Source organism: Spermophilus citellus (genome assembly GCF_964194105.1).
Source record: "Spermophilus citellus genome assembly, contig: SCAFFOLD_36, whole genome shotgun sequence".
Lineage (NCBI taxonomy): Eukaryota > Metazoa > Chordata > Mammalia > Rodentia > Sciuridae > Spermophilus > Spermophilus citellus.
The window spans coordinates 1,626,653-1,649,513 of NW_027673039.1; the positions used below are offsets into that span (position 1 = coordinate 1,626,653).

General features: G+C 51.1%; 1 pseudogene across 1 annotated transcript in view; it reads right to left on the reverse strand.

Moving 5' to 3' along the window:
- The window catches only part of LOC308640210 (arylsulfatase D-like), a 14,388-nt pseudogene extending 446 nt beyond the window's left edge, over nucleotides 1-13,942 (reverse strand). The window contains exons 1-8 of the transcript in view: nucleotides 13,890-13,942; nucleotides 11,608-11,760; nucleotides 9,015-9,157; nucleotides 6,210-6,307; nucleotides 4,801-4,920; nucleotides 3,767-4,183; nucleotides 2,276-2,438; nucleotides 1,301-1,396 (exon numbers count right to left, since the gene is read on the reverse strand). The product of the transcript in view is annotated as an arylsulfatase D-like (transcript). The remainder of the gene's footprint in view (nucleotides 1-1,300; nucleotides 1,397-2,275; nucleotides 2,439-3,766; nucleotides 4,184-4,800; nucleotides 4,921-6,209; nucleotides 6,308-9,014; nucleotides 9,158-11,607; nucleotides 11,761-13,889) is intronic.
- Nucleotides 13,943-22,861: the final 8,919 nt, after the last annotated feature.

The following is a 22,861-nucleotide window of genomic DNA, read 5'->3' on the forward strand; positions in this document are numbered from 1 at the left end:
TCTCCTCTTCCCTCAACATCTCTCCTCCTCCTCTTCCATCTCCATCTCCTCCATCTCCCACTTTATCCTCATCCCTCCTCCTCCTCATCATCATCATCTTTCTTCCATCTCCTCCCCCTTCTCCTCCTCCTCCTGCTCCTTCTTCTCCTTCTACATCTCCTCCTCCTCCTCCTGCTCCTTCTTCTTCTCCTGCTCATCTTCTTTCCTCCCCTCCTTCTTCATCTCTTACTCCTCCTTCTTCTCCTCATCTTCCTTCATCTCCTCCTCCTCCTCCTTCTCTTTCTCCTCCTCCTCCTGCTCTTTCTCCCTTTTGTCCTCCTTCTCCATCTCCTCCTCCTTCTCCTCCTCTTTCTTATCTTTCTCCTTCTCATCCTCCTCCTCCTCCCGCTCTCCTCATCCTCCTCTATCTTCTCCTCCATCTCCTATTCATTCTCCTTTTCCTCTTCCTCATCTCTCCTACTCCTCCTTTTCATCATTTTCTCTCCTCCATCTCCTTTTCCTTCACCTCCTCTTTCTTCTCTGCCTCCTCTGTCACTTCGTCTTCCTTCTCCTTCTCCTCCCTCTTCTCCTCATCTTTCCTCCTCCTCTGCATCATCATCATCATCTCTTCTCCATCTCCTCCTCCTCCTCCTCCTCCATTTTTTACTCCTATTCCTCCTCCTTCTCTTCCCCCTACTTCTTGATCTTTTCCTCCTCCTATTCCTCCTTCTCGTCCACCTCCTTCTCCTCCTCCTCCTCAGCCTCCTTTTCCTGCTCTTCCATCTCCTTTTTCTTCTTCTACTCCCTCTCCTCCTCCTCCTCCTCACCTCTCCTCTTCTTCCTCCTCCTCCTCATCTCTCCTACATCTCCTCATCTCCTCCTCTTCTTCCTCCTCCTCTTCTTCCTCCTTCTTCTCCCCCTCCTCCTCTCCCCTACCACCTCCTCCTCCACATTCTCTTCCTCTTTCTCCTCCTCCTTTTTCTCATCATTTTCCTCTTCCCCATCCTTTTTTTTCCCTCCTTCTCCTCCTCCTCCATCTCCTCCTCCTTCTCATCCTCCTCATCTCTCCACTTCCTTTCCATCATCAACATCATCTTCTCTCCACCTACTCCTCCTCCTCCTCCTTGTCTTTCTTTTTCATCTCCTTTCCTCCTCTTCTGTCTCCTCCTCCTCCTACTCCATCTTCTCCTCCACCTCTGTCTCTTTCTCCTCTTCATCATCATCCACCCCCCTCCTCCTCCATAGTCTCCTTGCTCTGGGACCTCCGATGCGGACTCCTTTGGCTCCCTGTCTCCGTCCCTCCCTGTGGCTAGCCCCTCACCTCTGTAGATCCCGTTGCACCTCCCCAGCTGCTGGTGTTCACCTGTGGCCTCCAGTAACCCTCCTAATAGGTGATTGTGGAGTTCTTCAGACGGTTCTAATCAAGGGCTTAGAGGGCTTTAACTGTGGAGAAGGTGGAAGGTGTCAGAGAGAGTGCCCACACGGGTCTCAGCTGGGGGCATGTGCTTCCCATTCTATGCACAAGCCACCTTGTACTGGACCATCACAGAAAGAGCCCCTGCCCAGAGACCACAGGGACATGTGTGATCACAGTGCTGAGACTGTCGTGCCCAGGTCTGCTTAGCACCACGTCACCTCGAAAACCAGGAGAGACTTGCAAAGAAATACCCAGGACGTCGTCAGCAGGCATGGTTTTGATGTGCAGTGCCAGTGGGGTCAAGTGCCCTAATAAAAGGGTGAGAGGGTGGCCCGGGGCCGGGAAAAGCCATGACAGATTCCAGCCCACATGGAAGGAACCACAACCAATAGCAGTAAAATTTATGATGGCCATGATCAGCAGAGCAGGGGGACACCTGCAAACCCAGCAGTATTTCCCTGCACCGTGGAGACCAGCGGTCCTTCCTACCCCTGAAGGCACAGAGGCCAATTCACGAGGGATGTGAGCTGCTGTCCTCCTTGGGGACATCTGCCTCTCACGTAGTTCAGATGTCAGGATATTCGTGCAAGGACATGTCACCTGACCTGCGAGGGCTTCCACGTCTCCAGGAAACCCTTGCAGATGGAAGAGTCTGCAAGTTCTTGCTTCTCTCTAGCATGTCCCCAAGCCCCCAAAGCAGAGCCCTTTTCCTCCATGATGCTGAAAGCTAACATTTTCTCTGCTTCCTGTAACCACTAAGGGTGACACTGAATGACAGCTTCTCACAAAACTGACTGCTAACGAAATGATTGGTCTTGTGCAAAATTAGACTATCACTGGGAAGAAATGAACAAACAAGTGACACGAGTGGTGTGTACTCTCCCCTGTTCTTGATCTTGACTTACCTATAAACCACTCCATCTCCTCCACGTTGTCTCTGTATAAACCATGGCGGCTTCTCCTGCGGAAGGCTTTCAAGGACACCAGAGGAGTGTGGATGTGCAGCTGGGACACAAAGAGGAGAAAGGGCCTGTCCTTGTTTGTGAAATTAGAAAAACACTGGAATTATGGACGGGAGATGATGGTGTCCACAGTGGACCTTGAATGTGCTGTGTCTGTGACCTGGGTTCACCTGCTGGGATTTCACTGTGAGGGGTCCCCTCAAAAACTCATGAGTGAGACCATGCAAGAAAGTTCACAGGTAAAATGATTAGATTATGAGAGGTGTGACCTAGAAGTGGATTAATCCACTTGGATGAACTCACTGGGTGGTGACTGTAGCACGTGGGGTGTGGCTGGAGGAGGAGATCCCTGTGCTGTGCCTTTGGGGTCTGTATCCTGTCCCTGGTGAGCAGAGCTCTCTCTGCTTCCTGGTGCCCTGTCCTGAGCTGCTCTCCTCTTCCAGGCCCTTTCGCCATTTTGTTCTGCTCCCCTTGGGCCAGAGACATGGAGTCAGTCGGCCAACCATGGACTGAACCTTGGAAACCAGGAGCCCCAAATAAACTCTTCCTCCTCCAAATGTTCTTCTTGGGACCTTTGGTCACAGTGGCAATTTTGTCTGAGTAAAACAATATCCACGGTCAGTATACTACAGGAAGATATTTTGAGAGGGAGGGACGGGACACCCCACCCACCCACCCTGTGTTACAGAACATTGCCATCATTATTATTTTATTATTAGGTGCTGCTAATTTCTGACTTTCCCTAATTTATAAATTAAATATCTTCTTAGGTATGTACGCATAGGGAAATAGCTATATATTGTAGTATATGTATGAATATTTATTTATTACTTATATATGAATGGTTGGGTACTCTCTGGGGTCTCAGGCATTCCCTGGGCCTTGGAAGGAGTCCCTGATGCACGACCACTACTTGGATACTTTCCAGTGCAACCCGGTAACTCAACACAGAGATTCGAGTGTGGAAACCAATTCATACAAAGAGGATGGACCTTTCCTTTTTCTTCTTCTTCTTCTTCTTTTTTTTTTTTTAGCACCAGAGATGGAACCCAGGGGTGCTTCACCACTGAGTCCCTTCCCCAGTCCTTTCGATATTTTATTTACAGACAGAGTCTCACTGAGTCTCTTATGGCCTCTCTCAGTTGCTGAGGCTAGCCTCCCACTTGCCATCCTCCTGCCTCAGCCTCCCCAGCTGCTAGGATGACAGACGTGGGCAAAGTGACTCCATAAAAAAATCCTTCAGCATATACACTGTGGAATACTATGTGGCCATTAAAAAGGATAGCTTCCTTTCATTTGTGAATGAAGTGTGAGTTTGGACCTTTTCAATGCACCTGCTGCTATGGGACCCCAGGGTAGCTCACAGCTCAGAAACTGCCCCCTCACCCCAGATCGTGAGGGTCCCCACCTTTGAATGTAGGCCGTGGCTTCCTGCAGCATCCGTCTGGTGGTGCTCCCCACATCCATGGGCTGCTCGGTGACCTGGTGGTTCCGCATGAGCACACAGTTTTCCAGAGTCGCTGGAACACACAGCTGGAGAACCACGTGGTGAAGACGAGGCTGGCCGTGCGCCCAACTGTGGTCTAGGGATCCGAGAGGAGGCCACTGAGTTTGGCAGCCATGAGCGTCAGGACGCCCAGAGCCAGGATGCGGGTGTAGCGGCTGAACCGGGCAGCCACTGTGACCCCCAGCTCTGGGGGCCTGTCAGGGTCACAGTTGTTGATCAGGGTGAAGGGCAGTCCATAGAAATAGTGGAAGCTGTGGTTCAGCGGGTGGTGGCAGTGGTCACCGCAGGACGCGCAGCTCACGCCCTGGTGCCACTTTCCTGTGAGTGGGGATGGGTGGTCAGCCACCCAAAGGGCACACGCTGTTGCCTGGGACAAAGAACTCCGGGGCCATTTGGGTGCGGTCAGGGGAAAGAAAACCTCCAAAGAGCAGATCCTAAATCAGCAGAGGCTATGAGTGACCTCAACCAAGACTTGCTTTTGGTTTTGGGTACCAGGGATTGAACTCAGGGGCACTCGACCCCCAGCCCCATCCCTGACCCTTTTTGTGTTTTATTTAGAGACAGAGTCTCGCTGAGTTACTTGGGGCCTCGCTAAACTGCTGAGGTGGACCTCTAACTTGCGGTCCTCCTGCCTCAGCCTCCCAAGCTACTGGAATTACAGGTGGTGGAGCCAGGCTCTGAAGAGCTTTCTGATTCCTTGGGGCTGAAGAAGATAGACAGGTTCATAGAAGGAAAGAAGGCAAAATATATATCAAAGAACCCCAAACCTCTGCAATGAGGAGAACTTCTGAACTGAAAACCATCCAAGAGGACCGGAGTGGAGCCAGATACCAACTCGGGAGGCGGAGAAGGATGAAAGTTTTTTTTTTTTTTTTCCTCCAGAGGAAATTGGTCCCTTGACAATTGGATGGGAGGGGAATCAGGTGATCGAATACTTACGAGGCTGGTGGCATAGCCTTGCTCCTTTGGGATTTTTGCAAAAGTGGTTTCGTTGGCAGGAAGCCCGCCTGAGCCTGCGTTCCAGTAGAGGACCAGGTACTCATCGTTGTCCATTCCTGTGGATCCCACAGCAGAGAAATGTTCATGTTCCCTTTGCCAGAAACAGGTCTTAGCAAAGGGATTCTGGGCACCAGGGGACAGTGGGCAAGAATCTGGCTGTCAGCACTTGGGGAAGGTGGGGAGGTGGTGCTCTGGGTAGCGAGTGGGTGCAGATCAGAGAGGTTGTTAAATGTGCTATTGTGCACAGCATGACCCCACCACTGAGCATCATCTGCCCCAATGTCAGCTGCATAAGTTGGACACACCTTGCCTATCATGAGAACCAACCCAGTATATCTATCTATCTATCTATCTATCTATCTATCTATCTATCTATCTATCATTACCTATCATCCAGGTACCATTACGTTGCATCTATCCCCTTTCTATCCACACATCATTTATCTGTCACCTGTATGTGCATTATGCATCTGTCACCTCTATATACCTCTATCACCCATCATTAGCTATCACCTGTTCCTCTATTATCTACTGACAGGATTGCTATCAATTGAGAATCATTAATCCATCTTCCTTCATTGATGGTATCACCATCATCATCTATGGAGCATTGTATCTCACCTGTCAATCACCGTATTTCTGCTTCTCATCCACCAATGATGGTGGTCATCCCGTCCCAGAAGGCTCCCTCCGCACAGCCTACCAAGGGCACCTACCTGGCAATTTGATGAGACAAGAGCTGGTACGTGGAAAATACCAGAAGGAAAAGAACTTTTCTCCTATACCAGACGTGCACAGACATTTGTGTTGGGTGTTTTTTCCCTGAGCAATTTTTTTCTCTGAGTATCAGCACGACTCCCACAGAACCTGCAGCGTGCTGTGTGTCCCAGATCAGCTAGGGATGATCTAGACCTCAGGAAGAGGTGTGTGGTTATCTGTGACTCCCATTTGATTAACCCAGGGGTACCTAACCCCTGAGCCCCCTCTGTAGCCCTATTTTGCATTTTACTTAGAGACAGGGTCTCACTGAGTTGCTTAGGGCCTCCTTTTGGCTGAGGCTGGCTTTGAACTCGTGATCCTCCTGCCTCAGCCTCCCAACCGCTGGGATGACAGGTGTGAGCCACCATGCCGGTATTTTGCGTGGGTTTTAACACCCACGGGGGCTGAGGGTCCTGAGGGGTGAGGGCATACGAGGTCCTGTTCGGAGCACACACTGCAGGAAGGTGACAGGAGGGCACATTAGCTTTCAATTTCCCAGTATCTGCGGGATCACTACCCAGCTAGAGTGGCGATGGGGTACAGGCTGCAGCTGGGAGCTGCTGTCCAGGGTCCCCGCGACACCTACCTGATCGGAGTGGCTCTGCTCGAGGTGCAGAGCGGGGGGCCACCAGGTGCTGGGTGAGTCTCACGCCCTCCTCCACCAGCCGGTCGATATTGGGGGTCCTGAGAAAATCAGATGAATGTCACTTGGGAAAGGATTGGGAATGCTCTGGGCCTCAGACAAGGCCTGCATGGAACTTCCCAGGGCTGCGTGGCACCTGTCTTAGTGTGCCCAGTTCTCTGAGTTTGCAAAGGACAGATGAGGCTCACCCTAGGCGGTTCCTCCTACAGCCCTCCCCCACCTCAGCTGTTGCCAAAGCTACAAAGGGCACCCCAGATTTTGAATTTTGGCTTTGGCCTGGGGGGCTGGCACAGAGATACCTTGCCTGTTTCAATTTCTGGGGGTCATGAATGACAGATGTTGCACAGTGATTATAAACACGGGCTGCGAGAGACGCTTTTGTCCAGCTGGGGAATGACGTGGGTTCTGAGCCCAGGCAGTCTGGGCTCAGCCAGGACCTTAGGTGGGTACGGGGTACAAAATTCACATCTGCGTGGTGACATTCTCCTCTTAGGGTGGGTTATGGGGGACCCCTTGTCACAATAACTCTGTGGTTACATCACAGGGCTTCTTAGAGGAAGATGGACCCCAACAGAATTACATTTGAAGGAAGAGATGACCGATGTCACACACAAAGGCGAAGTTTTTGGCTTTTTCTTATTTTTTTGGGGGGGGGTATGCAACCCAGGGAGCTTGTATGCTTTAAATATCCCATCAGCATCCACGAAGGGTGTACCCTGAGTTTGCTACCAGGTTTCTCAGGTGCAAAATTCAAATAGAAGATGAAACACTTCACCTAAGAGCTTTTGCAGTCAGACGTGAAAAAATAGATTGAGAATCTCACTGTAGATACGAATCCCAAAGGCAGTGACCCAGCCCCTAGAGCTCAAGGAATTCCCCATGGACTGTCAGATGACAGGTGCTACTCTCTTCCCTTCTCCCTTGGAGGAGGCTGCATCTGGTGGGAGCTAAGCTATAAAAGCTCAGACCTTGTTCTTCATGTGCCTAAAGCTGACCACTCAGTGACCTCCCATAAGAAAAGTTTTGCTCCCCTGTGGACAACTGGAAAAGTGCAGAGACACTGGAGGTGTCCCACTTTGGGATGTGGTGCTATTGGTGAGCAGCAGGTGGAGACCAGAAATGTTGGTCAGCATCCTACAATGCACAGGATGGGCCCATCACACAGAGTGATCTGGGCCAGTGTACCAGTAGGACCAAGGCTAAAGAACCTTGTCAGTCCTTCCATCCATCCATCCACTCACCCACCCACCCATTCATCCACCATTCAACCATCCATCCATACATACATCCATTCATCCATTTGCCCATCCACCCACCCACCCATCCATCCACCCATCCATCCATTAACCCATCCACCCATCTACCAATTTGCCAATCCAACCACCCATCTGCCCACACATCCACTCACTTATCCATCCATCCACCCACCAAGCCACACATCCATCCATCCATCCATCCATCCAGGCACCCATCTATCCATCCATCCATCCACCCACCCACCCACCCATCCATCCATCCACTCATCCACTGATCTATCCATCCATCCACCCACCCACCTATCCACCCATCCACCCATCTATCTATCTATCCATCAACCCACCCACCCACCATCCACCCATCTATCCATCCATCCATCCAGGCAACCATCTATCCATCCACCTATCCACCCATCCATCATCCATCCATCCAGGCAACCATCTATCCATCCATCCATCTATCCATCCACCCATCTATCCATCCATCCATCCATCCATCCATCCAGGCAATCATCTATCCATCTACCCATCTATCCATCCACGCACCCGCCCACGATCCACACATCTATCCATCCATCTATCCACCCACCCATCCATCTATCCATCCACCATAGGTGGATGGGCAGATAGACAAATGGATGATGCCTGGATGAAAACATGGACAAATGGGTGGGTGGGGGAATGGCTCGTTCATAAATGGATACCTAAGATTCAGGCTGATGGATTTGGGGTAAAATTCTAGTCATTTGCTAACCCTGAGAATAAAGGACTCAGAACTGAGTACAATTTTACAAGCCTGTGTGTAACCCTCTACCCAGTTTAGCCAAAATAAGAAAATATCCCACACTCTCTAAGATCCTCTGGCCTCCAAAGACCCCCATTCAGACCTTATCCTGGCCACCATTTTGGCCCTGGCTCCCCCACACCCCACTAAGACATGCATTTTGCCCTAGTCTCCAGTCATACTGGGGATCAGGGTTTCTGTGAACACAGGATATGCGAGTATCTTTTGGACTCACTGCTTTCAAATCCTTTGGGTCTGAACCCAGCGGTGGCATTGCTGGGTCATATTGTGATTCAATCTTAAGCTTTTGAGGGGCCACTATATTGTTCTGCCAGGGGCCACCTGGAGCCCCAGGAGCTGGAGAGGCAGGAGGAGCCTCCCTGGAGCCCATGGAGGGAGCTCAGCCTGGGACTCTGATCTCAGCCTCCGCCCTCCAGGGCTGGGGGAGGGGTGGTGGTGCCTGGATTACATTTATGTTTCTGTGTTTTTGGTTATTTATTACAGCAGCCCCAGAAAAACCCTTACATATCCAGCAGGGCCTCAAGTCGTTTGAGAGGGCTAAGACCCTATTTTTACTGTTGGAAAATAATCATTTTTGGTGCTGAGTTCTGCAGCACTAAGAAATTTCATTTGCACTGGTTGATTTTAAGTGAATTATTCCACGAAACTGCACACAAGGCAGCACCCCAACACAAAACCGCACTCTACCTCAGTGTAAGGTTCCCATAGCAACCAACATCCCAGATGCCCAGAGCATCTGCCAAGATCAGCAGGATGTTTGGCTTCGAGGCGTTCGGTGATTTCTGCTCACAGGTCTGCAACATACAAGGTGGAGAAGCAGGGTGGAGTCCCTGCAGAAGAAATAAATGTACAGGATTTGGCATGCAAAGTTTACACCATGCATATGTAGATGTCAGGGGTCTGGTGAGGGATTGAACCGAACTCCTATGATGCCAACTGAGCCCCAAGAAAATTATCCAGTTGTGGGAAGCCTCTGGTTTTGCAAGGAATCCAGCAGCCCAAGAAAACCAGGGTGGAGTCCCTACTGCTAATGGCCAATCAAGACCAAAGCTGAGAGAGGCCCATTTCCCCCCTGCACCCAAACTGGAGATTCTCAGCAAGCAATCAGACACTGAGCCCTCCTAATAAGAAAGTTCCCTCCACTTTAACCCCATGCAAACAACAGAGGTCCCCTCTTTATCCTCTGGGGACACATTCCAAAAATCTCAGAGGATGTTGAAAGTTCAGCTAGTACCTCACCCTATATAGACTATACTTTTCCAGTATATATAGATGCCTGTCATAAGGTATAATTTATAATCTAGGAAGGCCACTAGCAGGACCAGACTCACAGGGACACTAGGATTTTAAACCACAGATGGGGAATTCAAACAATCCCAGAGACGCAGTGCAGCTGGCAGAGAATCCCTGAGCCTTTGAACAGGGGGCCAGGCGCCTACCGCGCCAGCGACTACTAGGAGCTTCACTTACAGGTCCTGGGCTCCACCTGCCCCAGGACCCAGAGGGACTCAGCTATCCAGGACACGCTGGGGGTGGGGCAACCCGGGAGAGCAGGTGGTCGGAGTCACTGTGACGTCACAATGTGGGGGGAGGGTAGCCGGAGGAAAGGGACGGGAGCTGCCATAGATCTTGTGCACCCTGGGGCTGGGGGACTGGAGGCCGGTCCCACTGCTGGAGGATCAGGCCGCTCGAGGGCACAGTGGGCAGACTGGAAGACCCAGAGCAGGACTGGCGTGTCCTAGCGCTGGGAGGGGGCAGCTGTGGCGGGGGGCGGGGATGAGGGAAAGTCAAGGGTCCGAACCCTGCGGTTTTTAGCGGGCTGTGGGGGAGGGTCATAAGGCCGTGCACAGCTGCGCTGGGGCGGGATGGGGGACTTGGGGGCCAGGAGCAGGGCGGGGCGTGTCCTAGAGTGGGGGTGTGGGCGTGCTGGGGGTGGGCCAGGGACAGGCCTGAGTGTTGGGCACCCCGGAGCTGGGGCTGCGAGGGGGACGCGCCCAGGAGCTGGATGGGGCCTTCCTAGGGGGACACAGGGTGGAGGGCGGTGCAAGGGCGTGTTCTAAAGTGCCCAATGGACTGCAGGGGGCGGAGCAGGGAGCGTGTCCTAGAGGGGGATGTGCTGGGGGTGGAGCAAGGGGCGTGCCTCATTTTGAGCGGGCAACACATAGCTGAGGCTGGGAGGGGACGTGCCCAGGAGCCCACCAGGGCCTGTCTAGGGAGAGACTAGGCCTTAAGGTGGGGTGGCGCAAGGGGTGTGCCCTAGGATGGGGGGACTGGACATGCTGGGGGCGGGCCTTAGTGTTGGGCACCGCGGAGCTGCCTCAGGGTGGACACTTGGTCCCAGGAGTGAAGTGGGGAGTGACTTAGGAGGAGAAGGGGCGGCGCAGGGGTCCAGTGGTGGCCCTAGTGTTGGAGGCACCTTCAGTGCTGGGGGGAGGGGAGAGAGGCCCTGGAGCAGGACAACAGTGGCTTAGACTGTTCCTGGGGACTCCCCAGCAGCATCAGGGAGGGGGCGCGGGGGGGGGGACTCAAGCCGAGCCCCAAGTCAGGACCAGGTGGTATTCGGGGAGTGATAGGGCCAGACGGCCATTTGGGGAGGGGACCGGACAGGAGTCTCAGCCAGGGTCAAGACCCTGTTGGGGGAGGGACAGGATTTTGTCTTAGAGTGTGTGACAGGCCATGGCTGGAGGTGGGGACCAGGACGGGACACGGAAGTCTACGAATTTATTGGGGAGACACGGGCATCGGGCTACGTGTCTTAAAAAAGTGTATGTGGAGGGTGTCACAGCCGTGTCAGGGTGGGGCAGGGGACATGCCTTATAGAGATTGTGGGACTTGGCCCTGGGGAGGGGTCCCGGCTCCTAATGGGAGGGGGCAGAGCGGGTCTTAGTGGGGGGACACTGCAGCGCATCTGTGCCGACCTGGTGTGGGGGACACAGGCCATGAGGGGGCAGGGAGCGGGTCTTGGAGGGGTTCCGAGGCCCGAGGGTCTCAGCGTGGGGAGATGTGTCACCCCCTACGACCCGGGAGCAGCCCGGTCGCAGGCGCAGTTTCCGCGGCTTAACCCGGGCCCACCTCCTGCTCGGCCTGCGCCCCCCCTCCTGCTCCGCCCCCCACCTCCTTCTGCGCCCTACCCCAGCGCTGCTCTCTGGGCCGCGCAGAGAATGCGCCTGGGGCTGGGTTTTGGTGACTCGCCATTTCGGAGCACCTCGGCTTCCTTCCCAGCGTCTCGCGCTGTTCCCCTCCCCAGGCCTGAGTGGCTCAGTCCCGGGGTCCCGAGTACCTGGAGGTGGCCTAGGCACCCCTGGGCCTGCGATCGCACCTCTGCGTGGATCCCATGACTGTGCGCTGGCACCGAGGAAGGACCTTGACCCCAGATCTGGGCGCAATCCTGCCTGGGCTGGTGTCTCCGCCCACCGGGCTGCTGGGCGCGCTCCTGGAGCCCGGTGGCTCACTTCATCCGATTAACCTCCCAACTCTGGGCCTGGGGAGTGGCGCCTGGAAACAGGTTCTCCCGGGTCCCCACCTCCTGGTGAAGCTGGGGCTTCTGGAGCTGCTTATTCTGGATGGGGCACAAGCAGGATGACTCCCAAGGCAGCCAGGGCAGCTTAGGGAACACCCCCCTTTTTTTTATTCCTTCCAAGGGTCTTGGGACAGCCCCACCCCCCTCATAGAATTGGTGGGAATTCAGCTCCACCAGGTTCCGCATTTGGAATCTCTAGGGGGCTGGACTCTTGCTCCTTTGTGCATGAAGGGCCTGGGGTGAAGCCAGAATTAAACCAGTTAGTCTAGACAGGGAAAAGGGGTGAGGCCAATTTTGATGAGCCTGGCAAGTTGGAGACGGTTCCCCGAGGGATTGAAATGTCAGTTCCTTCAGTGCCCTTTCTCCACCCTGATCAGGAACCTGCCCTTGAGCCAATCTGCTGTTAAGATAGCTTGTCACAGGAATTGCCCCTCCCTACAGGGAGCTACAAGGTTTTTGATTAATGTGTCCTTGGCTGCTCCACCCTGTCCTTCCCCCTTCAGCTCTTCTCCTTCCCACCTTTTGAGCAGCTCAGGAGCATCCCTGGGCCTACGGAGCTCTTAATGCTTAAGTGCAGTTAGTGCAGCTGCCACTCTTCAAGACTGGGGTGAAGGGCTTCCCGGCCTAGGCAGCTCTCAATCACCTGTTCAGTACAGAGCAGGCATGTTGGGTTCTGCTGAAGCGACTTCCCAGTCTTTTTTTTTTTTTTTTAATTAAATTTATCTTTTTTTTTCCCTGGGGTTTTTTCACAGTCAGGCGTTGGTGAAGGAGTTCCTGTCATCTGCTGTCTGACAGGGTCACAGTGTGAGGGATGCTGTCACAGGGGCACACCATCTGGAAACTGAAACCTTGGGGAATGTTAAGTATTTGGTTTATAATCCTCCTGATATGGAGAACAGGGCATCTGTCAATCAATAATAAAAGTACGTGTTTCCTGAGAATACAGGAAAATTCCCAGAATGAGACCAAGGACACAATTGAGCCAGGCCCCAAGGTATGTTTCAATATCTCTCAGGATGCAAACAATAGTGTTATTCCTTAAAAAAATCACAGGGAAAAGATTACCAATCAAAGTTCCCGAGAAAAGCCTAATCCACAAGAAATGTTTATCCCAGGGTTAACAATGTACACCAATGTCCCCCTCCCTTCCAAAGCCACAACCTGTACAATATAGTAGTTACAGAAAAACATTCACTGTGCCAACAAGGACCACCCTATGTAGCTTGCTAATTAAAGGAAGATTATAGTATTCCCCTTGAGGACAAGAGGCTCATAAAAATACATTCCCCCATTAACACCCCCTCCTCTGCCTCACACAGGAATTCATGATGAAAGTGGAAAACACAGAGTTAATATTAATGGCAAGTTAAAGGTTAATGAAATAATTTATGTATGATTTAAAGTTAAAAGTTAATAATAGAACAGGAGACATGTAGTCGAGTTGTGTAGTATAATGTTATGGGCCAGGTTATATGGGCAATGACCAAACAGACTCCATTTTACCCTGAGACTTAATATCATGTAAGAAATGCTTCTCTCCTGCTCAGGCTTGGGGGTATTCCTTGTAGATGTTGGGAAAAGTATAAACGGCAGCGGTACCCCAGAGAAAAAACCCCAACATGGCGCCTAAGGACTTCTCCTTCCTACCTTCTTCTTCTCTGCAGTGGCGCGAAAAGTTCCCGCCCTTGTGAACTCTCCCACCGGCGCCAATTTCAAACCTCGCTGGTGGGGAAACTTAGCCCCAATGAGAACTAATGCCTGGGCGCGGGAACTCATATCTGGAAGAACTTGCCAATAAACGGGTGGCCTGCCATTTATCTAAGCCCTACCATCTCCCCTTTAGTTCTATATAAGCACATAGCTTTTTGCAATAAAATTGGAATTCTCCCGGCGAAGTGTCTTTGTGTGGGGAATTCTTTCATTCTGGTGCCCCGTGTGAGGATCCGGGTGAGCTCTTTCCAACAAGAGCCCCGTCCCCTGCCCCGCCGAAGACTCTCCGCCCAAAGTCCGCTGTTCTCAGACGCCAGCTCCCTTGCACTCACCGCTGATTCGGCCGTAGGTAAGGTCCCCGTGACGCTGGCTCGCCAACTCCCATCGGGCTACAGCTGGTACTGTGACCGTGATTGTCCGGCACACTCCAGATGCCCGTTGGGGGGAGGGAATTCCCACCACTAAGGCCTTCACTGGCCGCAGTGGACCCTCTGGTGATCCATTTCCCTTTGGGGCGTGAGGCTTCTGAGTTTACACGAAAGGTTCTGTGGTTTTTTTCCTCCTCCTGCTGCCGCTCCTGCTACTATCTCCCGCCGCCGCTGCTGCTACTATCTCCCGCCGGGTTACTGTATCTGGCCTTTCTACTCGGGGAAAACTGAACTCCCGGCCTTGAACTGCGTTCCGCCAGAACCGGAGTTCTGTTTTCATTACTGACTTTAAAACTTTCCTGACGTCAGGTTGCCCGTGGCTCCGACCCCATTGTGTCTCACAGACCGCACTTCACTGGTGACGACCAGGTAGTGCCCTCTGTAGTTCCTGGTGACGGCTGGTCATTTTGGGGACGCCCACCTGACCCCCGTTTGCCCTGGGCTTCCTGGAAGCCATTCCAGCCTGGGTTTTCCCTTTGCCTCTCTCGCTTACGCTTATTCTCTCATTCTCTCTTTCTCTCTTCCATCTCTCCCTGTGACTATGGGCACCTCTTCGTCTATACCTGAAGCCTCACCTCTCAAATGCTTAATAAAAAATCTGGCCACACTCTCCCTCACACCAGACATCAAGCCCAAACTTTTAATCAAATTCTGTACCCAAGATTGGCCTACATATCCACTGGATAATGGCAATCACTGGCCTCCAGAAGGCTCCTTAGATTCAAACCTACTTCGAGACCTCTGAAAAAGTGGAGGGAGATTCCCTGCATTGAAGGTTTTACCCTTCTCGCACAACACCCTGCTCTCTGCTCCTCCTGCCCTCCTTCTCAAGTCCTCCTTGCTTGCAAACCCCTCCCTTCCCCTACTTCTACTCCTGACTTCGCAGATTCTTCCTCATTTGACCCAGCAGATGAACCTCCACCTTATCCTCCAGCCCCATCTGCTCCTTCTCTCCCGCTATACCCTCCTCTTCCTCCACCTGGTTCCACGGATCCTCAACCTTCCGTTTAATCCCCCTCCCCTTCGCCCTCTTCTGCCTGCTCCACCTCCTCCTCCGCAGAGACACCCACTTCCCCTCCCTCTCCTTCCTGTCCACCGCCTGCCTCTTTCAGTCCTCCTGTTACCAGGTCTAAGGGACTCCTTCCCACCCCCAAGATAATCGCACCCCTTCGTGAGGTAGCTGGTCCCAAGAGTGTCATCAGAGTCCACTTGCCCTTCTCCATGTCAGACATTACTCAGCTAGAGAGAAAGCTAGGCTCATTCACCACTGACCCCACCACTTACATTCGGGAGTTTCAATGGGTCCTGCAGGCATATAGCCTCACTCATCATGACATCTACATGCTCTTGGCCAATACACTTCTTCCTGAGGAAAGGCAACGGGTCTGGGAGCTAGCCCAAGCCCATGCTGATGAAAATCATAGGACCAATCCCAACCACCCCACGGGCCCTCATGCTGTCCCAGAGCAGGATCCCCTATGGGATTATAACACCCCTGAAGGCTTGCAGTCTCGTGACCTTTTTACATCCTGCCTCTTGGCGGGCCTGAAAAAGGCCACCCACAAGGCTGTTAACTTTCAAAAAGTGCAGGAGGTCATTCAAAAAAAGGAAGAAACACCTTCAGAATTTTTGGATAGACTAACCAAGGCCCTTCAACAGTACACAAACCTCGACCCAGAAACCCCTGATGGCCGTCACGTCTTAATGACATATTTTCTGGCCCAAAGCTACCCTGACATTAAATCCAAGCTTAAAAAGCTTGAACAGGGCCCTGCTACTGCTCAGACCGAAATCCTCGCTGTCACTTTCAAGGTTTTTCATGGTAGAGAGGATGAAAGTGAACACTGTAGGCAGAGGGCTGAAAATGCCAAGTTCCAAATGTTGGCCCAGGTCATTCAGAGAAGGTCATCACCACGCCGTCCTAATAAGACACCCCCTGGAGCTTGCTTCAAATGTGATAAGAAGGGACATTGGGCCAAGGATTGTCCTTTGCCAAGGACACCCTCCACCCCCTGCCCAAAGTGCCACCAAAGGGGACACTGGGGGGTGGACTGCCCAACAACCCGGAAGGGAGGTTGGTCAGCCACCCGGCAACCCCAGCCTCTCCTGGGCTTGGCAGAGGAGGATTGACGGAGCCCTGTGCCTTCCCTCCCGACTATTACCATAAAGAAGCAAGAGCCTAGGGTCACCTTTCTGGTGGATGGACGCTTCATTACCTTCCTCTTAGATACTGGTGCCACTTTTTCGGTCTTGAGGGAGTATTGGGGTCCTACCACACCCTCAAAAACTCCTATTGTTGGGGTAGGAGGTAAACAGATTTTCCCTCGAAAAAACCCTCCCTTATCATGTTATATGCAGGGATCCCTTTTGTCCTTCACACACTCCTTTCTCGTTATGAGCCATTGCCCCACTCCCCTTCTGGGAAGGGACATACTCTCACTATTGAAAGTCACCATTCACATATCACCCCACACTTCTCCCACCTCTCATTTCCTCATGATGTTCCTAGGGACAGATACACCTCCTTCACACACTCTTCCACAACTATCTAAACCAGTTAACCCTGAGGTTTGGGACACAACTACACCCTCTATAGCTAAATGCAGTCCTATTCATATTGTCTTACGGGACCCTTCAAGATATATTAGTCAGCCACAATATCCACTCACAACCACAGCCCTCCTCGGATTAGAACCCATCATCCAAGATTTATTACGAAAGGGATATCTTAGGCCTACACACTCTCCTTTCAACACCCCCATTCTGGCAGTTAAGAAACCTAACGGGTCCTACAGGCTGGTTCAAGACCTTCGCCTTGTCAACTCCTCTGTGGCCCCTATCCACCCGCTAGTGCCCAACCCTTACACCCTCCTCTCTCAGATCCCTGCCACTACTACCCACTTCTCGGTCCTGGATTTGAAAGATGCATTCTTTTCTATTCCCTTGTCCTCAGAATCTCAGGACATCTTTGCTTTTACGTGGACTGACCCTCACACCCGCCATTCTCGTCAGCTTACCTGGACTGTCCTCCCACAGGGATTCAGGGATAGCCCCCATCTCTTTGGCCAAGTTCTTGCCCAGGACCTCACATCCTTTCACCCCACCTGTCCTGACTCTACTCTCCTTCAATATGTCGATGACCTTCTTCTATGTAGTCCCTCTTGGGAACACTCTCAATCCCACACCGCCCAGCTTCTTAATTTCCTAGCAGACAAGGGATATAGGGTGTCTCCCCACAAGGCCCAGATTTCCCAATCTTCTGTCACCTATCTTGGCTTTCGCCTTACACCCGGGAAAAAGGAAATAACACTGGATAGGAGGCAACTCCTCTCTAATCTTCCAGTGCCCCATACGAAAGCCGAAATACTATCATTCCTAGGACTAGCAGGTTATTTTAGGGCCTGGATCCCAAATTATTCCCTTCTAGCCAAACCCCTGTATGACCTAGCAAAGGGACCCCCTAGTGAATCTCTTGCCTCCTCCCCCAACTACCACTTCTGCAGGCTTCAGCAACTCCTCTTAAAGGCACCTGCCCTTCACCTTCCTGATCTTTCAAGACCATTTCATCTATATGTCCATAAAAAAGGGGACAAGCACTTGGGGTCTTAGGTCAAAACTATGGGCCTACATTTGCACCTGTGGCATATTTGTCCAAACAACTAGACCCTACCATCCGTGGGTGGGCCCCTTGCTTAAGAGCTCTGGCTGCTGGACAAATTTACACAAAGAAGCCTCTAAGCTGACTTTTGGGGCCCCTTTAACTATCCACTCCCCACATCACTTGAAGGATCTTTTAGCTTATAAGGGCCTTCAAACCCTTCCTCCATCCAGGGTTCTGTCACTCCTCACTTCTTTTCTGGAAAACCCTAATATTACGTTCCTCCCCTGCTCTGCACTGAACCCTGCCTCACTGCTCCCAACGACTCCCACGTCTGACACACCAACTCATAATTGCTTGGAAACCTTAGATGATTTCCTCCCCTGTCATCCTTCCATTTCTGAGGGACCACTCACCAAGCCTGACCTTATCTGGTTCACTGACGGCAGTTCCTTTAGACAGAATGGCACTCATTACTCTGGATATGCTGTAGTTTCAGCCACTGAGATTATAGAGGCCAAAGCTCTGCCTTCAGGAACTACCAACCAGCAGGCTGAACTCATAGCAGCCACTCGTGCCTGCCTTCTAGCTCAAGGCAAATCCCTCACCCTTTATACTGACTCAAAATATGTCTTCCATATTCTATTATCCCATGCTGCAATATGGAAGGAGCGAGGCCTACTTACCACCAAAGGTAATGCAATCACTAATTCGGCTCTTATAACCAATCTGATAGAGGCCTCCCACTTACCCACCCAGTTGGGAGTCGTCCATTGTAGGTCCCATCAGAAGGATGGCTCTCTTATCACTGAGGGCAACGCCAGGGCTGACCAGGTGGCATGCATGGCTGCTACCACCCCCAATTATGGCCCCCCTGGGGGACATATAATGGCCACCTTAGACAGCTCATCTGAAGCCTCTACTTCTTCCAGTAAGAACAAGGATCTTTTCGAGTTCCTTCATACTCTATTCCATTCCAACTCTCAGTCTTTGACCCTCTTTTTACAGAGCTTCTTTTCCCTCACCCCCTCTGACAAAGCCATGCTACAGAATATAGCCTCTAATTGTCAGATCTGTCAGTGGACCAATCCTCATACTCCTTTAAGGCCTAAACCTTTCCCCTCCCACCAAGCTCGGGGACACACTCCTGCTGCTGACTGGCAGGTAGACTTCACCAACATGCCCACAGTACGGCGCACTAAGTACCTCCTTGTCTTTGTGGACACCTTCTCTGGTTGGGTTGAGGCATTTCCCACTTCCAATAAAAAGGCTTCCACTGTAGCTTCAATCTTACTGACAGACATCATCCCTAGGTTTGGTATGCCCACTTCCCTACAATCTGACAATGGTCCTGAGTTTATTTCTAAGATCACACAAAAGGTCTCTCAAGCCCTCTCCTTCAAGTGGCATTTCCACTGTCCATATCGCCCCCAGGCTTCAGGGAAAGTGGAAAGGGTAAATCAGACTCTAAAGGAAGTCCTTACCAAATTGACAATGGAATTAAACTTAGACTGGGTCAAACTCCTTGCCTTGGCTTTGCTTTGAATCAGAGCTCTCCCTAAGAAACCATCTTTACTGTCTCCCTTTGAGATAATGTATGGAAGACCTCTCATACCCCCTGGGTTAGTCATTTCAAAAGGACCTCTCACCCGAGATTTGTCTTTGCCTCTCTTGTTTCATCTCCACTCAGAACTCTGGAAATATCAGGAATGGCTTCTTCCGGACCCAGTCTCCTCTCCAAACACTCCTCCCTTAACACCTGGAAGTTTAGTCTATTATAATACCCCAGAGGAGAAAGGGCCTCTTACCCCAAAATGGGAAGGCCCCTCTCCTGTCATTCTCTGTACCCCCACCGCTGCCAAACTCTCCTTACCAGACAACCATCTCACTCCCTGGATTCACATTTCTAGGTTGAAGCCATATCACCAGGAGGCCCCACCTGCTGACGACAGGACCACCCCAGAGGAACTCCAAGAATCACCTCCTGAACCTCCCCTTTACTCCTGCTCTCCACACCCATCTCACCCCTTTAAGTTGCGGCTCACACGGTGTTCCCCGCAGCCCCATTCCTCTTAGAAAAAAGGCACAATGAGCTTTCCCAACACCCCAGTCTTCTCTCTCTGCTTGTTTTTTGTGCTCTGCTTCTTTTCTGTGTTCTGTCGGGACCGGTCTTTACCCTCCTCTCCTACCATGTATCTATTCACTCTCCGGGAACGATATTCAGAACATGGCATGCTGAAGGTCCGCGAAGTGGATGCAACTACTTGCTTCATCCACAACTGCACCTCTATTTCCCTAAAATTGTCACCTTCCAGGACCTTCGTCCCTGGTAGCTGGAACTGGCCTTTCATTTGCTTCCTTTTTGATCAAACCAAAGGCTATTGCCATTGGTGGCCTGAGATATATAATGGGTACCCCTATTGGTCATGCAAGTTCCATGATGAATGTGGTAGCTATTCTTACCACTCACTTGGTTACCCTGTAGGATGGACTTCTAGTTACCTAAAATGGCATAAAGGCTCTTCATCAGATAACCATGGATGGTATACTTTAGATATACCTGACCCCAAGGCCAAACGTTGGGACTATGTTGAGTTTGCTGTCTATGCTCGGACAACCTCAGCCAAACCCACAGGGTGGATGACTGTCGGCTGCACCCTAATTACGCCACCTAAGGCAACCATCCAGGTAGTCGAGCACATCAAGGAGTCAGAATCAAAACTTCGAGATCTTATCCATAGCCCATCCAAAGAGTATTCAGAGCCTTCAGCCCCCTCAGGCCTCCCTCCCACATGGCTCAATTTGCTACACCAAACTCTTCGATTATTAAACTCCACCCCTCTTTCTGTGCCTACTTCTCAGTGCTTTCCCTGTGCTTCACTTAGTCGTCCACTTCTAGCAGCGGTCCCATTAGCAGCAGGAAATATTTCAGCAGAAACCTACAATTTCTCTAAGAAAGGACAACCCCTACACGTGACACGTATCCCACTATGGGAAAGTTATTCCACCAATACTTCATTTCCTTTCATCTGCTTCCACCCGCCAACAATGAATCCTTTACCCATTTGTTCCTTGAGCTATAGCACCCCATCGAGCCCTGTGTTTATGCAACCTGGACATTTCCTCTGGTGTAACGGGTCTTTAAGTACTTCAACAATCAATGTCTCTGGCACCTGTTTCTTGGTTACTGTAGTTCCTCAGCTGTCTTTGTATACTCCCACCGAATTCCGACAGCTGGCCCTGCCTTCCCACACACATAGGGCAGTCTTTCTGCCGGTTCTGGTAGGCCTCACTTTAACAACCTCAGTGGCGAGTCTTGGACTCTCTGGTGGAGCTCTAGGTCATGCTCTATGGGCATCCAATGACCTGCAACAAAAACTGCAGGAAGCACTTGATACCATTGCTGAGTCTCTGGGCTCCTTGCAGCGCCAGGTTACTTCATTGGCACAAGTGGCTTTACAGAACCAAAGAGCGATTGATCTTCTTACTGCAGAAAAAGGGGGTACATGCCTGTTCCTCAGAGAAGAATGTTGCTACTATGTTAATGAGTCTGGGCTAATAGAGAAAAATGTTGTTAAATTGCAGGAATTATCGACCCAATTGCTTAAACCCACCTCCCCTAATCCCATAACGGGGTTCTTCCAATCCTCTCTTGCCACGTACTTACTACCTATCTTGGGGCCCCTTATTGGGATGCTCCTTTTCTGTGCTCTTTTGCCCTGCATAATAAAGTTCCTTCAAACTCAATTGCAGAAAATTTCTAATCAAACTTTCAACCAGCTTCTGCTTAGGCACTTCCAGCTTCTGATGACCGATGAACCCCCAACATCTCCAAGAGAACAGTTCACTCAGTGCTGAGGCTCTCTACCAGGCACGATGGAATGCAACGGACATCAGACAGTGGGAGACAACGAGCCCAAAGAACCTCTTAATCTGCCATCCTGGATCCATAAGTCTTTATGTCCTTTTAAGCCTCCTCATGGCCCTTGGCCTCTTCTCTGTCAGTCCCCCAACATGGAACTTCTGCCAAAAATTGACCTTTGCTTTAATTTTTATCTTCATTCTGTTTTTATTCACTCTGATCTTCTTCAGGTGTTGGTGACGCCATGTCCAAGCAACGCTTCCAGTACTTCCTAGAGTCTCTGTTACAGAACCAGTGGCTGATACCAACAATCTTCTCCATCCAGGACTGGTTCGATGCCATCGACGACTTGTGGCTTCAGGGAACATTCATAGACTTCACCCCTACGGAAGTAGCTGTCTATAGCCACTGGGTTTTATTTCTGGCTGCCATAATATCCCCAGACCTGCCCCCCGAACATTCCTCCACTTCCCTTTCTAGGCCCTACGGCACCCCCACCCAGCAGGAAGCAGCCGGATCTGACTAACGACGACCCAATTCCTAAGAAAACAAAAAAGGGAGGAATGTTGGGAAAAGTATAAACGGCAGCGGTACCCCAGAGAAAAAAACCCAACATGGCGCCTAAGGACTTCTCCTTCCTACCTTCTTCTCTGCAGTGGCGCGAAAAGTTCCCGCCCTTGTGAACTCTCCCGCCGGCGCCAATTTCAAACCTCGCTGGCGGGGAAACTTAGCCCCAATGAGAACTAATGCCTGGGCGCGGGAACTCATATCTGGAAGAACTTGCCAATAAACGGGTGGCCTGCCATTTATCTAAGCCCTACCATCTCCCCTTTAGTTCTATATAAGCACATAGCTTTTTGCAATAAAATTGGAATTCTCCCGGTGAAGTGTCTTTGCGTGGGGAATTCTTTCAGTAGAGACAGTTATGGGTCCTGCAGGGAGCTGTCCCTGGCTGGCCAGCTAAATTCTGTCCATTTGTACAGAACAGGGACTTGGTGTGTTTTCTGAGTGACCTTCCCCATTGTGACTCTTGAAAAGTATGGACATCAAATAAGTTTTGGGCTTTGAGACTATTTATTAACTACCTGGAAAGATATCTACAAAAATGATATAAAAATAAAGGCCCTCCTAAGGGCAGCAGATTCCTTTTGAAGACTGCTCAGAACTTGCAACCTGCTGTCCTTCAGCACCACATAAAAATGAATAAAAATTAAATAAAGGTATTTTGTCCAAAGACACCTAAAAAAATTAAAAAATAGGGACAGAGTAATATACTGAGACAATCTCAGTAAATATGTTTGTTTCTCTGTGCACCATGTCGCCCCTTGACATGTCCTGAAAACTTTTCAATATCTTGCTGAACCTCACTCCTCAACCTGGGCCCAGGGCTGTTTTGTGTCACGGATGAGGCCTCCT